Source organism: Hypanus sabinus, chromosome 32 (assembly GCF_030144855.1).
Source record: "Hypanus sabinus isolate sHypSab1 chromosome 32, sHypSab1.hap1, whole genome shotgun sequence".
NCBI classification, from domain to species: domain Eukaryota; kingdom Metazoa; phylum Chordata; class Chondrichthyes; order Myliobatiformes; family Dasyatidae; genus Hypanus; species Hypanus sabinus.
In genome coordinates this window covers 1,418,575-1,434,348 of record NC_082737.1, presented here as the reverse complement: position 1 = coordinate 1,434,348, position 15,774 = coordinate 1,418,575, and the positions used below count along the sequence as shown (strand labels likewise).

Genomic DNA, 15,774 nt, shown 5'->3' with positions numbered 1-15,774 from the left:
TTACAGGCTTGACAGTATCAGAGGTAGGACTTTCGTCCGCTCTATTCCTCATTGCCTGACTCAAGTTATCCGTTTTTATTTCTCTCCCCTTGCCATGCCAGATGTAGAGTTTTCGACATGAAAGCCACTCTTTCCCTATTTCAACAGATGCTGCACGGACGTCAGAGTATTTCCAGTAATTTACATTGACGAGCGAGTTTTGAACAGGTAGTGGTACTGCGTCATCCGTGTCTTAGAATGTAGAACATAGAAACTGCCTAGATTTCCCAAGCACATAGTCCTCTACTTTTCTGAGCTCTTCGTACCTACCCAAGAGGCTCTTAAAAACTCTATTGTATCCGCCTCCGCCACCGCCACCGGCAGGGCATTCCTCGCACCCACCACTCTCTGTGTGAAAAACTTACCCCTGACATCACCTCAGTACCTATTTCCAAGCACCTTAAACTATGCGCCCCACCCGTTGTTAGCCATTTAATCCCTGGGAAAAAGCCTCTAGCTATCCACACAATCAATATTCTCATCATCTTACACACCTCTATCAGCTCACCTCTCATCCTCCGTCGTTCCAAGGAGAAAAGGCCGAGTTCACACAACCTATTCTCATAAGCTACGCCCTCCAATCGTGCCCTTGCAGTGATTTCCTCTGAAGCTTGGGCCGTATGGCATGCCGGGTAACGTTGCATTCAAATCGACATCAGCAAAGATAGGTTGGACTTTTTAATTCCATAACCAATGGGCATACTCATTCTCATTAGTATTCACTTAATACGATGACCGCTTTGAATATTTTGCACTCATTTGGATTTTTATGTTCTAACTGTGCTGTTTCCCGAAGAATATTTGGATATTTTACTTCTGATCAGTGGCTGGTGCAATTGTGGGTACACAGAAAGGTGTATATGGCTGGATATTCCACTTTCAGTTTGAGGTAATCGCCAGTAGCTCCGTTGGCCCGCCACTAGATGTAGGTCAATTGAATCACCGTCAGTTATGCCAGTGCAGGAGAAGCTCAGCGGGGCACCAGCGTCTATGGGGGCTGTTGGTGGGGGCCAGAGGGGGAGACATTGTTAATGTTTTTGGTCGAAAGTCTGCTTCGGGAGCTCCAGAATCTCGTGTTTATTCACACCTAGAAATGCGGCCATCATTGGACTCGTGGAAATATCAGCTCCACAGCTTATCGAACTGTCCCCCGCTGAACGAGCGGGAATTATTGACGAACACGTTACTGGCTTCAGCGTTCTTTTGGACACGGGACGAGAACTCAGCAAATCAAAATGCAGCCGGTGAGTGGAACCCAAATTGGACAAAGCGCTCCAGTCAAAATGGCGCCGGCGAACAACGATTCCCCGGATGCAGGGCTCTGAGGTTGAGGCTGGTGCGGTGACGGGTGACGGTCATTTTACTCTGATTATTTGCTAAAGGGTACCGCAGCATCGGAGAAGCCCAGAACAACTTGACTGACTTACCTCTTGTTATAAGTGTAGGAGCTCTATTAAACAACTGAAATTAAAACCGTACAATGTTACATATAGAAACTGCTGTCGATCTAAGGCCACTCCTCAAACGTGTAGTCCAGGAAACGTAGCTGCAGGATGAGGAATTATCGTTTAAAACCGAGTTAAACAGGACTATCTGCCCACTCGTTCCTGATACAATAGACTAATTCACGACTCAGGGCTGTGGATGTTACAAGACAGCTAATTTAAATAGGATATAGGTGCATTTCTGAAACATGAAGGAAATCAGGGATTGTGAAGCATATGGGGCAACCGAAATGCAACGATCTGTCCCCCCAGACTGGAAGGAACGTTTCCAAATTTTCAAATTCAGCAAGTCTTTAAAGCCAAGGAACTGGCTGATGTGTTGTTAGGACGGCGACTTACATAGCAAAGACCTGATTACAAATTATACAGTGGCAGGCTGAATTGTTGGGAGGAGCTGTACATCTCGAGTCAATGACTTTCGGTCGCTTAACCTGTCTGTCGTAGAGCGAAAATATGGAGTCCACTTCTTGTCCGCGTGCTTGATTCATTTAGATGAAGCTTTCTCAAGGGAATACAAATGAACTTCACATAATACGGGTAAAAACCTGAGCATGTGGAGTACAGGTCCCCAAGGCCTGTAGTGAGAGCGCTGCGAGCAGGGTTCGAACCTGCGCGGGAGATTTCCCATTGGATTTCAAGTCCAACGCCTTAACCACTCGGCCACCGCAGCTGTGCCAAGACTGTACTCCATGGGGCACTACAGCTGAGGAGAGGGCTGAATATCAGTTGTTTTCAGTAACGAAACTGGTGAATCATCTTTCCGATACAAAAGTATGATTAGACTACTTTTGGATTTGTTTCTGCACCGTTAGGACAAAACGTGAGTTCGGAGGGTTCACCTTGGCATGTATATCGTAAATGCTACGGATATTGTACCGTAGCTAATTTATTTACCTCTCAACCGGATTCTACGTCTTTTTTTCCAGCAGACATTGACGTCTTTACTAATCAAGAAATTTTCACCTTCAGCTTCAAATACACCCAACTACTTGGCCTCCATAGCCGCTTGTGAAAACGAATTCCGCAGACAACACCCTGCAGCTAAAGATATTCCGCCTCATCTCTGTTCTAAACGGTCATCTTTCTACTCTGAGTCCCAGGTTCCCCCACTATAGGAAACATCCAACTTACATTCCAACTAGGCCTTTCAATATTCGTTAGGTTTCAATGAGATGCCCCTGCCGGGTGCACAGACACAGAGCTATCAAACGCCCCTCGTAAGTTAACTCATTCGTTCCCAGCATCATTCTCGTGAATCTCCTCTGGACCTCCTAAGTATGGTTTGACCAATGCTTTCTGTTCGTCAGCATTGCGTCTTGCTTTTAGATTCTAGTCCTTTTGAAATGAATGCTAATATTGCAGTTAACTTCCTTACCACCGACTAAACTTGCAAGAAAGCCATAGGGAATGTTATACAAGGTCCCTTTGCACCTCTGATTTCTGAAAATTTACCTCATTTAGAGACGCCTTTATCCCTTCCAAGGTGCATGACCATTAACCTCCCTACGCTATATTGTATTTGACAACTATTTGCCCAATCTCCTCGACTGTCCAATTCCTTCTGCAGAATCTCCGCTTCCTCAACGCTGCCTGCCCCTGCGCATATCTTCTTACCCTCTGCATGTTGGCAACAAATCCGTCAATTCCGTTATACAGACCTGCACATAACGTGAAAGAAACGTTTCCAATGCGGAACTCTGCGGAACGCAGCTGGTCACGGGCAGCCAACCAGAAAATGCCCGCTTTCTTCCACACTGAGCCTCCCGCCACTCGGCCAATTTTCGATCCATGTTAGTATCTTTTGTGTAGTAACATTTAACAGCCCCCTCGCGCGGCACGATGTCAAACGCCTCCTGGCGATATAAGCAAAGAAACTTACCTGACTCTCCTTTTCTACCCTGCCGTTATAATCAACAAATTTGACGGGGAAGAATTTCGCTTAAGGAAACCATACTTCATCCGCCTATTTTATTGCATGCCTCCAAGTTCCCCGATGCCACAAAAATTAAAATAACTTGATAACCATTGAGCAAACACGAGGAAATCTGCAGATGCTGGAAATTCAAACAACACACACAAAATGCTGGTGGAACACAGCAGACCAGGCAGCATCTATAAGGAGAAGCACTGTCGACGTTTCAAGCCGAGACCTTTCGTCAGTGCTTCTCCTTATAGATGCTGCCTGTCCTGCTGTGTTCCACCAGCATTTTGTGTGTATTGCTAACCATTGAGGTCAAACTAACTGCCCTATAATTTCTTACCTCTACCTCCCTCTTTTTTTGAACTGTGGAGTGACATTTGCAATTTTCCGTTCTTCTGGAACTATTCCAGAGTCTAGTGCTAGAGGAAGGAGTACTACAAATGCCTCCAGGATCTCCTCAGCTGCCAATTTCACAACCCCGGGGTGTAGTCCACCTACTCCAGGTGACATCTATTTTCAGCACCTTTTACCTTCACAAGCAGCTTGTCCTTAGTCATAACACCTACACTTCTGGCCTCTGGTACATTTTAATCGTTGTCAACAGAGCAGACGGACGCAAAACTATCATTCAACCTGCTGTTGTTTTTTTTTTGTCCCCCAATGCTTCCTCCCCAGTGTAATTGTCCAATTGTTTGATATGCACCCTCGCCTCTCTTTCACAGTGGTATTTTCGTCTCTAATATCACCCTTCTTATCGTCCCATACCACCATGACTTTTTAGGTGCTTTTTTTCGGTTTTTGAAAGCACCCCACCACTACAGATTTCTGCTAATTCATGCTGTATTCTCTGTCCTCACTTTGGCTCTTATAGTGCCTTTGATTACCATTACCAGCCACGATTGCCTCATCCTCCCTTTACAGCCATTCTTCTTTGCTCCCAGAAACACCAGTCATTTTTGATCTGCCCTCGTTCCTGCTACTGGTCCTCTTCCAATTTTGGCCAGCTCCTCTCTGATGCCCTTGTAATTCCATTTACTCCACTATGATACGGATACACCTGACTTCAGCTCCCCTTTATCTAACTGCAGGGTGAATTCTTTCTTATCTGTCACTTTTGCCAGCTCCTCCCTTGTGCCTCTGCAGTTCCATTTGCTGCATGCAATACTGAGATGACCGGTTTTAGCTTCTCGCTCTCAATCATATTCTATTCACTGCCTCTTCAGCATTCCTGTATCTTACGCTTCCTCGTCAAATCAGAGCACAACACACAATCCAGAACTGCGTTTTCCCTAATGAGCTCAACCATAACGTAGTCCAAAAAGCCACCTAGCTGACATTATGCAAATTCCTTCAGTTGGACTCCAGCACCAACTTGATTTTCCCAAGCTACTTTCACATTGAAATCCTACAAAGCCCATCATAATATTATCAGTTTTACATGCCTTTGCATATTTCCCGTTGTCATTTGTACTCTACTGTTCGAAGGCTTGACTATAACTCCCATCAGGTTCGGCTGCTGGAGGTCCGTTTATAACTCCTATCTTCTTTTATTTTGCTATCTCTTTCTAAAGATTTGATTTATTTTCTATCTGTCACTGTAAATGAGAGTAAAATACAATAACTAGATATTAAAAGAGGGAATTGTCATGTGTTGAGAAATGTCTAAGCAGATAGGAAGAAGCTCTCACTAAATATCAGAGTGTCCACTTTCAGTCTCCTCTACACCCCCCCCCCCCCCCACGCCAAGCCTGATAGTACGGCCTGAATGATGCCTGCAGCCATCCTTTGACACCGTATTTTGAACATGTCCTCGACGGTGGCGAGGCGTGTGCCCGGGATAGAACTAGCTGAGCCTACAGCACTCCCTAGATTCTATCTCAGGCTATGATGCAACTACTCACAATGCTCTCCACGTTCGTCCATACAGATTCACAAGAATATGATTTTTTCACAACAGTCTTTATCTCTTCATTGAGCACGTGGCGCGCCTGCATAGTGAATACATCAACGTGTTGGGCTCAGAATGGATCTCCTGAGATGTTGACACCCAGGAAGCTGAGCATGCTCACCCTACTCAACTCTCAGTAAGGTGTTTGTTCTCCTGACATACACAATCCATTCCTTGGTCTTACTAACATTGGCCACAAGGTTGTCGCTATGACTCCACTCAGTCAGCATACTTATCTCATGCTTGTATGCCAACCAGCTCTATTAGACACTGGGCTGAGTTCACAGGAATATAATGGACAGAGAGGGTGACAGAGGGACAGTTCACAGGATAAATCCCCCCGCACAAGCAATGTGTCAATTTTGGACACTGGGCTGAGTTTACAGGAATATAATGGACAGAGGGGGTGAGAGAGGAACAGTTCAGCGGATAAGTCCCCCCACACCAGCAATATGTCAGTGTTGGATACAGTTTTAAAGTTCTTGGAAGTAGGTACAGAGGGATGCCAAGGATAAGTTTTTTTACACAGAGAGTGGTGAGTGCGTGTAATTGGCTACCAGCGACGGTGGTGGAGGTCGATACGATAGGGTCTTTTAAGAGACTCCTGGATTCGTACATGGAGCTTAGAAAAATAGAGGGTTATGGGTAACCCTAGGTAATTCCTAAGGTAAGGACATGTTCGGCACAGCTTTATGGGCCGAAGGGCCTGTATTATGTTGTAGTTTCCTATGTTTCTATGTTTCACTGTGATACCGAACCCATGTGTTCCTTCAAGTTACGAGTGCAGTATTGTTCGCAGGGAAAGTTGCCGCTTCCCTCAGTTCTTCGTCCGTCCCAGTCATTCCTCAGCAGTCCAGTCAACGCTTTGGCTGTTCCTTTGGACCATTCGATGTTTGTGACTGTGAACAATTCGCTCTTGGTCATTGCTGAAATGCTTCTGTACGTACAGAATGGAGTAACAAGTGGCGTCACAAGGAATCACAGGCTTTAAAAAGCGTTTGTACCTTTCGTTGCAAACAAAAAGCTGGGCTAGCATTGCCATTTTCACGTGAATAAAGCCCAATAGTGTTAGCTCATTAAGTTGTCAGATATCCCTGATATCATGCCCTGCGTCGCATTATAATTAATTATCATATCCGTCTCCAAATTGACCACAACCTTGTCGTGGTATTGAGGCTTGCGTGCCTCAGTGAACCGGAAAGAAAAGCCGACTGGAGTTAAGAGTTTATGCTTTGGCTCTTGGCAGGGTCACACATGTCAAATAGGTCAAAGCGTAGAGGGCAGGCTAAGAATGGCCCATCGGTCCTCCAGGTTCGAGGGTTCAACTCAGGGCTAAAAACCCGACAGGTCAATCAAAACCTGATTTTTTTGATCAAAATCAAATCGAAACGGCAATGAAATGTCGGTCTACATATGCGTGCGTCGGCATTTCTGCGTCTCGACCCGGACGCTGCATGGCCGACAGCTGTGAAAACCGAGAGGAAGGTACTCTGACACGACGAATGGATGCCTGAACGTCGCCGACAGGCAGAGAGGGGGGACTTCAATTTTGCCCGAAACGCAAACGGCGAAACGGGCGGCAAGTGAGTTATATTCGTAGGACTGGTGGTGGGGAAAGGGGTGAAGGTCAGAGATAAGACTCACAACCTGGACTGGTAAAAAATGAATTCAATGTTAAAATCGCAGGTCTCCAAGTCCAAAGGGTTTAGCACAATACAGTGACCGGTGTGAACGAGGCCGTTGTTCTTTGGTTTGTAACCCAATTTCGTTCCTCCCCGGTTCGAAAGTTGCAATTTACATATCAAACTTCTATTAAATTGAAACCTAGAGCCACTTATGTACTATTCTGAAAAGAGGAAGAGGTTACGCAATATAAGTTCGGTTGTCGGTTTCTTGTTCTGCCACATTAATGCTTACAGAGCTCATGGACAAGCAGACCCAGCATTTTCCATAGTCTTACTGTGTAAACAAAGGCTCTTTTCAGTTTCCACGTATTTCCCCATAATAGAGTGTAACAGCTACACAATATCCCTACTCCAACACTCCATGCTTAGACCACTGAAGGCCTGAGTGCTGAACACCTTTTGCACAGCCTCTCTCTGCGGATGACACGGCTTCAGCGAGCGATGATCGCGCTGTTGAGTCGCACTCCCCAGCGTTCTAGCGCTCATAGTATTACTACTCCGCTGGTTTGACACGCGCCACTTCACACTTACGTGGGGTTTTTTTTCTTGATATAACGGATTATTCCCAGCGTCGATGTAAAAACTGAGAAACAAATCGATGATAATATCCACTAACGGGGCTCGTCCGGGATTTGAACCCGGGACCTCTCGCATATCCAGTTCTTTTTCCACCCGAAGCGAGAATCATACCACTAGACCAACGAGCCCACACATACATACTGCATCACAATTAAATTTTGAATCCGTTCAAAGTTAATTGTCGGAAGACCAATGTAATCTTCGTGGCTGAGAGGAGAGGTTGATGTCCATAACACTATAGGACAATGAAGAGCGGAATTAGGCTATTTAATTCATCGGGTCTGCTCCGCCATTCCATCATGGCTGATCCCAGATCCCAGATCCTAGTGCGGCCTGACTAGTGTTTTATAAAGGCTCAGAACTACCTCCTTGCTTTTATATTCTATTCCCCTTGAAATAAATGCCAACATTGCATTTTCTTTCTTTACCAGAAACTCAACCTGTGAATTAACATTCTTGGAGTCCTGCACGAGGACTCATAAGTCCCTCCGCATCAAGGATGATTGAATTTTCTCCCCATTTAGATAATAGTCCACACTATTGTTCCTTTTACCAAAACGAATAATCATACATTTCCCAACACTATATTCCATCTGCCACTATTTTGCCCAATCTTTCAGTTTGATTAAGTCCTACTGCAATCTTATTGCTTCCTCAGCACTACCTACCTTTCCACCCATCTTCGCATCATCTGTAAACGTTGCTACAAAGCCTTGAATTCCATTATGTAAATCATTGACAAGCAATGAGAAAGTAACGCTCCCAACACTGACTACTGAGGTAAACCACTAGTCACTGGCTGTCAAGCAGAAAAGGCCCCTTTTATTCCAACTCGCTGAGTCCTGCCTGTCAGCCATTCCACTATCCATGCCAGCATCTTTCTTGTAGCGCCATAGGATTTTATCTTGTGACGCAGCCTCATGTGTGACACCTTATCAAATGCCTTCTGAAAATCCAAGTAAATGACATCCACTACCTCTCTTTGTCCATTCTGCTTGTTCCATCCTCGGTGAACTGCAGAAGATTTGTCAGGCAAAATTTTCCTACACAGATACCACGCCGACTTTGTCTTTATTTTACCAGTAGTCTCCGGTTACTTCAGAATGTTATCCTTTATAATAGACTCCAACACTTTCCCAACCATTGAGTTAGGCTAATAGGCCTGTAATTTCCTTATACTTGTCCACATTCAGACCTTTGAGTTTGCCTTGCAATTTTTCCTTTGAAATAACAATGGCATTCACTCCTGCTTCCTGAAGCTCACGGACCACTGGCATACTGCTCGTGTCTTTCACAGTGAAGACAGATGCAAAATATCCATTAAGTTCATCTGCCATTTCTTTGTTCGCCATTGCTACCTCACCAACACCATTTCCAGATGTCCAATAACAACTCTCATCTCTCTTTCACTCTTTCATTAACTGAGAAAACCTTTTTGTATCCTACTTTATTTTATTGGTTTGTCTGCCCTCCTGTTTCCCATGTTATCTTTTGTTGGATTTTAAAACTTCCCTATCATCCAACTTGCCACACACTTTTGCCATTTTGCCTGGCTTTTATGCAGTGGTTAACCTCATTTTTCAGGTAGGGTTGCCCCCCCCCCCCCACTGCCATTTGAGAACTTCTTCCTCTGTGGGGCATATCTACGCTAGCCTAGTGAGCTACTTCCCAAAACTTCAGTCATCTTTACACTGTCGTTATTTCCGCCAGTATCATTTTCCAATCGGGCAAGCTCCTCTCTCATGCCTCTGCAATTCCCTTTATTCCATTGCGATACGATACATGGAATCTCAACCCCACATCTTGGCTACTGTTCGAAGGCGTATATATGATTCCCATAATGATTTTTCTTAACCGTTGAAATTCCTTAATCCACCCACAGAGATTCAATATTCTCTGAAACTATGTCACCTCTTTCTCTAGAAATATGTCAGGCCTGTATTCCTTTTAAGATTAGAAGATTAGAAAACAGCAAGGGACCCCGAATCGTTACGTTAGAACGAGTTTGTCAATTGGACAGTCTCAAACAAGGAAAGCTTACTTAACACTGAACTTCCCATTGCACAGGAATATGAATCTCAGGAATTCTCTGCCCTGGTGGCTGGTGGAAGTTGGGTAATTGGAATTAAGTAATGAATTAATCTGCGAGTATACATATATTTGTGCTATCAACAGCGGAGGCTTTTGATAAATGGTACACAATAAGATCGGAGACGAGGACGAATTTACTCAAATCCATTTCATATTCTGCGCTGTTACTTCGATTGTCCTCTCACTGAAGTTCCGTCACGTGGCTAGCCAGCTCATGCCTCGTCACTTTCCGACTTCACTCTCTATATTTACCTCTTTTTAGTATCTATATCGCAATTCTCCCAAATTCTCATTCCCAACTGTACAGGACTTTACCGATGTCACCGTTACCATCAGCAGGTATCTGGGAATCAACCGGAATGCAGCAGGGATGAGAGATAGTGGAATGGATGATGCTTACATATCTTGCTGACAGTTGAGGGGAAAATGAGAAGATCGCGAAAGACAGCAGGTTGGAGATATACGTTCAATGATCGAAACGGTCATTCAGCAAAACTGGGGTAAAGTGAAGTAAACAAGGAAACGAACAGGAGGAAGATTGCCGAACTCTCAGAAGTGGAATTGGAAACCACCTCTACAATAAATATTGCGACCTAAACACAACCTTAGACGATTAGACTATCCTGGCCATGATGGGTAAATTTGTGGTTAACTTTATTGCTGCAGTCAATGAAACGATTAACGTGCGTTCAAGTCTCCGACTATGGGATTGGGAGAAAATAAACTTATTTTTTTCCAGTTTGTTGCTACAGCTCAGGAGGAGACGTTGTTTGTTTTGACAGAGAAGACGAGAATAGAAGCAAATGGAGTAGGTGCGACCAGATAGGATTAGTCTAATTTTGGATTGCGGTCAGAGAAGAAGAGATGATTTGAAAGCTCCCGCGGGCTAACTACTGTGTTTTACACAAGTAGTCCCCGCATCAGGTGTAATCATTGGATACATCTCTGTTGTGTGAAATACGCCCAACTAACTTATACTTCTCACAGTTTCATAACGGGACTGGGTAAGCTGTAGGACAACAGCACTGCGGCCAGCGCTCGGATTGAAACCTGACGTATCAATCCTTATCAGTCCGTAGTCGTTTATCATTCTTCCTTCAAACGTAGCCATGCGTCCAAATTCTGATGAAAGTCCTTTGAGTCACAATCTGGACCCTCCCCGTGTCCGTTTCTGACGCAAGGGAAACCTGTTTGATGTGCTGTCCCAATGGTTACGCAGTTCAATTGCGGTTATCCTAACTGTAGCCCGATCCATTGAATGGTAAGCACACTTAACCTTCCTGTCGACAGGTGAGGATTTTAAACACATTGTTTATGAACATAGTTGCATAAAAACATTACAGACAAGATGTATTAAATTAAATGTTGCGTCTTTGAAATCGATGTCTGGATCCACTAAGTTCAGGTTAGCAGTATGACCGTAACAGGACTCGAACCTGCTAACTTCTGATGACTTCACATGAAGAACCCAAGTCAGACGCCTTATCCATTAAACCACATGATCGAATTTTCTAGAGATTGTCAAGCGACTTTAGTTATCGGGATATCGCGATTGCCCAGTCCACGAATCGTCGTAATTTTTTCATTTATTAGGTGATAACTTCCTATAATATCCGTTTACTTGAAATAAGAAAGCAACTGGACGTTAATCAATTCAATATGGTTTTAGCTTATCCAAGTAGACAACGTACTCACAGGTTCTCAGACGAGAAAATCTGCAGATGCTGGAAATCCGTGCGACACACACAGAAAGCCGAGGGCACTCAGCTGGCCAGGCAGCAGCGAGGAAAAGAGTGAACAGTTGCCGTTTCGGGCCGAGACCCTCCAGCAGGTCCTCATACTCCCTCAATCTGCTGAATTCGTTTTCCTGCAAACACTTTCCGAGATTGGGCTTGAGCAGATCCAAGCGTGAGCGACCCACGGCCGGAGAGTTGCATTACGATATGCGTTGAGGACATTGACTAGCTTCAGTTTTAGTGTTAACGCAGCGTGTTGCTCGCGGTGTGCTCGCTAGAAGCAGAACAAACCCACCCTCTACGCTATTTGGTCCCTTTTGCCCATTATCACTGACCAAGTGCCCTGCAACACTCGTCCTGGCGAAGAGGCTCCTCAACCCATCAGCAGTGTGCAAGGCAGTAGTGGATGCTAATGGGAACACTTAGTAGCTTCATCCACTACCGCCATGAGATTTGTGCGCACGAACGATCAGGCAAAATCCACAGAGATCCTCTGCCAGGGCAATGCAGGCCACTCCCAGGGATGGAGAGGCGCTGCTTCTCAGCAACTTCTAAACACGTTGGCAGCTGCTCAATCTGATGATCTATTCCAGGCCACCAGACAAAGCTTCGAGCCAGCCCCCCCATTTTAAGCACACTCAGATGGCCTTCTCTTAGCTCTTCCAACAGCCTGATCGTCCAAAGTCCCCGTCAACGGCAAGTTCATCTCGGCGCTGGTAAACTGGGGGAGACAGGAATTTGTGCTGTACGTTCCAGCCATTTTGGTTGACCATGTAGACCCGCGGAAGAGTGGGGTCTTTTCTGCGTTCCCTTTGTATAATTTCTGACATCAATGGAACCGTTTCGATTTCCCTTATGAAAAAATTCGTGAAGGAGTGTCGTTATTTTTATAATTCTCCTCCCCCCCCCCGGTATTTCCTTTTCCGAGGGTAAACGGGAAATCACATCACCATTTCCAATATTGGTCGTTCTTTTGAATTTAATCTTGTCATTGAGTCCTCCGAGAAACAGGTCCTGTCTCTGCATTGGTGGTGCTGCTGACAGTGGAATACCCTTCAGTGCATTAAAATTGGACACTCGTGGTTGGCAAGCAGAAACGATGGCAAGCTCTCTCCCATACAAGTGCTGGTTAACCATACTCAAAGCCTCTCTGTCAACCTTCGCGTACTTTATCTCTGCAGCCGTGAGGGAACATGACACAAAAGCCCTCATAACACGTGACATCACTGTACCTATAATAAAAAGCGGGGCGTCGCAGGTTGGCTTCACTGGACGGCGAGGATCACAATGAGTCAGTGCGGGGTCTGATGCTACCATGTCCTTTACTTCTTTGAAAGCCACCACACACTGCTTTGCCCGGTGTAATTCCTTCCCGATCTGTAGTAATGAGTTCAAGGGGTGAAGAACAGTAGCCAGGTTTGGCAGCAGACTGTTGTAGTCGTTGACAAATCCTAAAAAAAAAACCACCTTAACTGTGACACGTCATTTTGGACCTGGGGGATCGACCACTGCTCGAATTTTCTCAATATACTTGCTTAAATCCTTGTGCGTCAGTCGTAAGTGATGCTTGTTTTATAGAATTCACACTTGGTCATTTAGTTAACAATTGGAGCCTGGGCAGCCTTGCTGCCCCTGGTTCATAGTTTTCTGCGAGAGTGCAGCTGTACTCAAAAACTTCTATAGATGTACCGTGTCGAGCATTCTGACAGTCTGCATCACTGTCTAGTATGGACGGTGCGGTGTGGTCGAGGGGGGTCTACTGCACAGGAACGAAAGAAGCTGCAGAAGGTTGTGAATCTAGTCGGCTCCATCCTGGGTACTGGCCTACAAAGCGTCCATTATTAAAGACCCCCAGCACCCAGGGCATGCCCTTTTCTCACAGTTACCATCAGGTAGGAGGTACAGACGCCTGAAGGCACGCACAGTGATTCCGTAACAGCTTCTTCCCCTCTGCCGTCCGGTTCCTAAATGGACATTGAACCCATGAACACCACCTCACTTTTTAACTATATATTCTTACTGTTTTGTTGCACGATTTTTATTATACTCAATATACGCATACTGATATTTATTTACTTACGATTATTTTCTTCTTCTTTTTATATATTATGTACTGCATTTGAACCGCTGCGGCTGTTAACAAATTTCACGACAGGAGTGACCGCACAAAGGTTCTTTCCACCTGCGCAGCAGGGGATTTATCCTGAGGATCGGTGCGCACAGAACAGACCGTTTCCACACTGCAGGGCGGCGGGACGTTCCGCAATGGCACAGTAAGCTGCGACGACTGCGACAACCGCAAGGCTGTCAGTTGAACATCTGTTTTCTTCTGGACAGACTGTATCGCAAGGGTAATGGGTCCCATGTTACCCAGGTTTGGAATCGGAGTTGTCCTTCTCTTAGCCTGGCTGCCAAACAAGGTTAATCAGCTCAGCCTGCCCCGCCAGCTATACCGCTGGCCACTCGACGGCGCCATAACATAACAAACTCAGTAGGTACAGGGACGCCACGGGAAGGCTTTGCTATGGGCACAGTCGTGTAGGTGAGGCCATACGCAGGTGACCTCCTGCATGGTAAGCTAAACCGTGGTCAACGGAGATCTCGACAACTGGAAAGGAGAGGCTATGGAGACAGCCCAGCAATAAACAGGGAGCATGAAAGTACAAGATTAAAATGTTCTCAAGGTGATAGCATCGGTTGTGGGAACACCAGGAATAGACTGAGTGCAGCTATCGCCTTTTGTTCAAGAGCTTGATGGTTGAGTGATAGCAACTGTTCTTTAATCTGGTGGTGCGAGCCCTGACGCACCTGTACCTTATACCTGATGGCAGCGGCGAGAAAAGAGCACGAACTGGGTGGTGAGGATCTTTGATGATGGATGCTGCTTTTCTACGGCAACGTTACCTGTAGATGTGCTCAACGTTTGTAAGGGAATTACCTATGATTAATTGGTACAAATACACTGCTTTTTGTAGGGTGTTCCGCTCAAACGCATTGGTGTCCCCATACATGGCCATTAAAGAGCTATAGCCATTATACATTGCCAATACACATCTATAGATGTTTGGTAAGGCTTTTGATGACACGCCGAAGCTCCCGAGCAAGTCGACGAGCTGCGGTGCTTTCCTCGCAATAATATTTATATGATGGGTCCAGGACAGGCCATCCGAGATGGAGACACCCAGGAATTTAAAGTTATTGACCCTCTCCACTGTGATCCTTCGTTGAGCACTGGCTCATGGACCTTCCCTCTCCTGTAGTCTACAATCTGAACAGTCTCGATGGGGCTCCGGTAGAACGTGGTTAGAATAAGGGCAGGGAATCTCGCTCACTTCAGTCACTTGAGGGCGTGGAGGTACCACTGTGCTTTCTTCACTAAAGAAGTTGCGTTGAGTGACTTGTTGAGATAATGCATGGTGTGCACACCAAGAATCTTGTTGCTCCTGATCCTCTCCTCGGAGGCAAAGCTGATGTTCAAAAGTGTGTGGTCGCCCTGCCTCTTCTGACGTCCCCAATCATCCCTTTAGTCTAGCCCACATTGAGACTCAAGTTGGTGTGTTCACACCAATGGAAAAGACGCTCTGTCACCTCTCTGTATGTTGACTCATCATTGTTGCCTATGGGGCCAACCACTGTTGTGTCACGAACGAACATAATGACGTGGTTGGCTCCTGATCTATCAGCACTGTCGCGCGGCAGCAAAGTGAACAGTAGCAAAATGACCTCGCAGCCCAGGTGGGAGGGGTGGGCTGGGAGCACCGGTGCTCAGCATGATAGAGTGAGCGATCTTACTGCCAACGCGGTCTGTCTGAGGTCTATCCGGCAAGAAGTCCAAGATGTAGTTAGAGAAGAAGGTGTTTAGACCCAGCAAGCACAGGCTTCCCACTCACTTCTGAAAACAATCGCATTGAATGCCGAACCGAAGTTGGTGAATAGTATTCTGCCGGAGGAATCCAAACACCTAAAGCACTTCATTATTATTGAGGCCCGTGCCACTGGACGGTAGTGGTCCGGCAGTTTACCACCGGCCTCTTGGGCACCGGGATGACGTTAACAGCCTTCCAGTCTGCAAAGATAAAGGGCTGATTCAGACAGAATCAGATTCAGAGTGAGGATTAGGGTTATTATCACCAGCGTATGAAGCTCAATGCAATACACAATATAGAAAAAACAAAATAAATATTAGTAATAAATAAATAAATCAATTGGAGTATACATAGATTGCAAGGATTACGATCGTGCAAAAACAGAAATAATATATTTTTTAAAA

At 45.5% G+C, this 15,774-nt stretch overlaps 2 non-coding genes across 2 annotated transcripts; both read right to left on the bottom strand.

The window, feature by feature from the left end:
* Window positions 1-2,131: 2,131 nt before the first annotated feature.
* trnas-uga (transfer RNA serine (anticodon UGA)) lies at window positions 2,132-2,214 on the bottom strand. The gene has a single exon. It is a non-coding gene; the product is annotated as a tRNA-Ser (tRNA).
* A 5,501-nt stretch (window positions 2,215-7,715) lies between these two features.
* trnap-cgg (transfer RNA proline (anticodon CGG)) lies at window positions 7,716-7,805 on the bottom strand. Its single transcript is given in 2 exon segments — window positions 7,716-7,751; window positions 7,770-7,805. It is a non-coding gene; the product is annotated as a tRNA-Pro (tRNA).
* Between the last annotated feature and the right edge of the window lie 7,969 nt (window positions 7,806-15,774).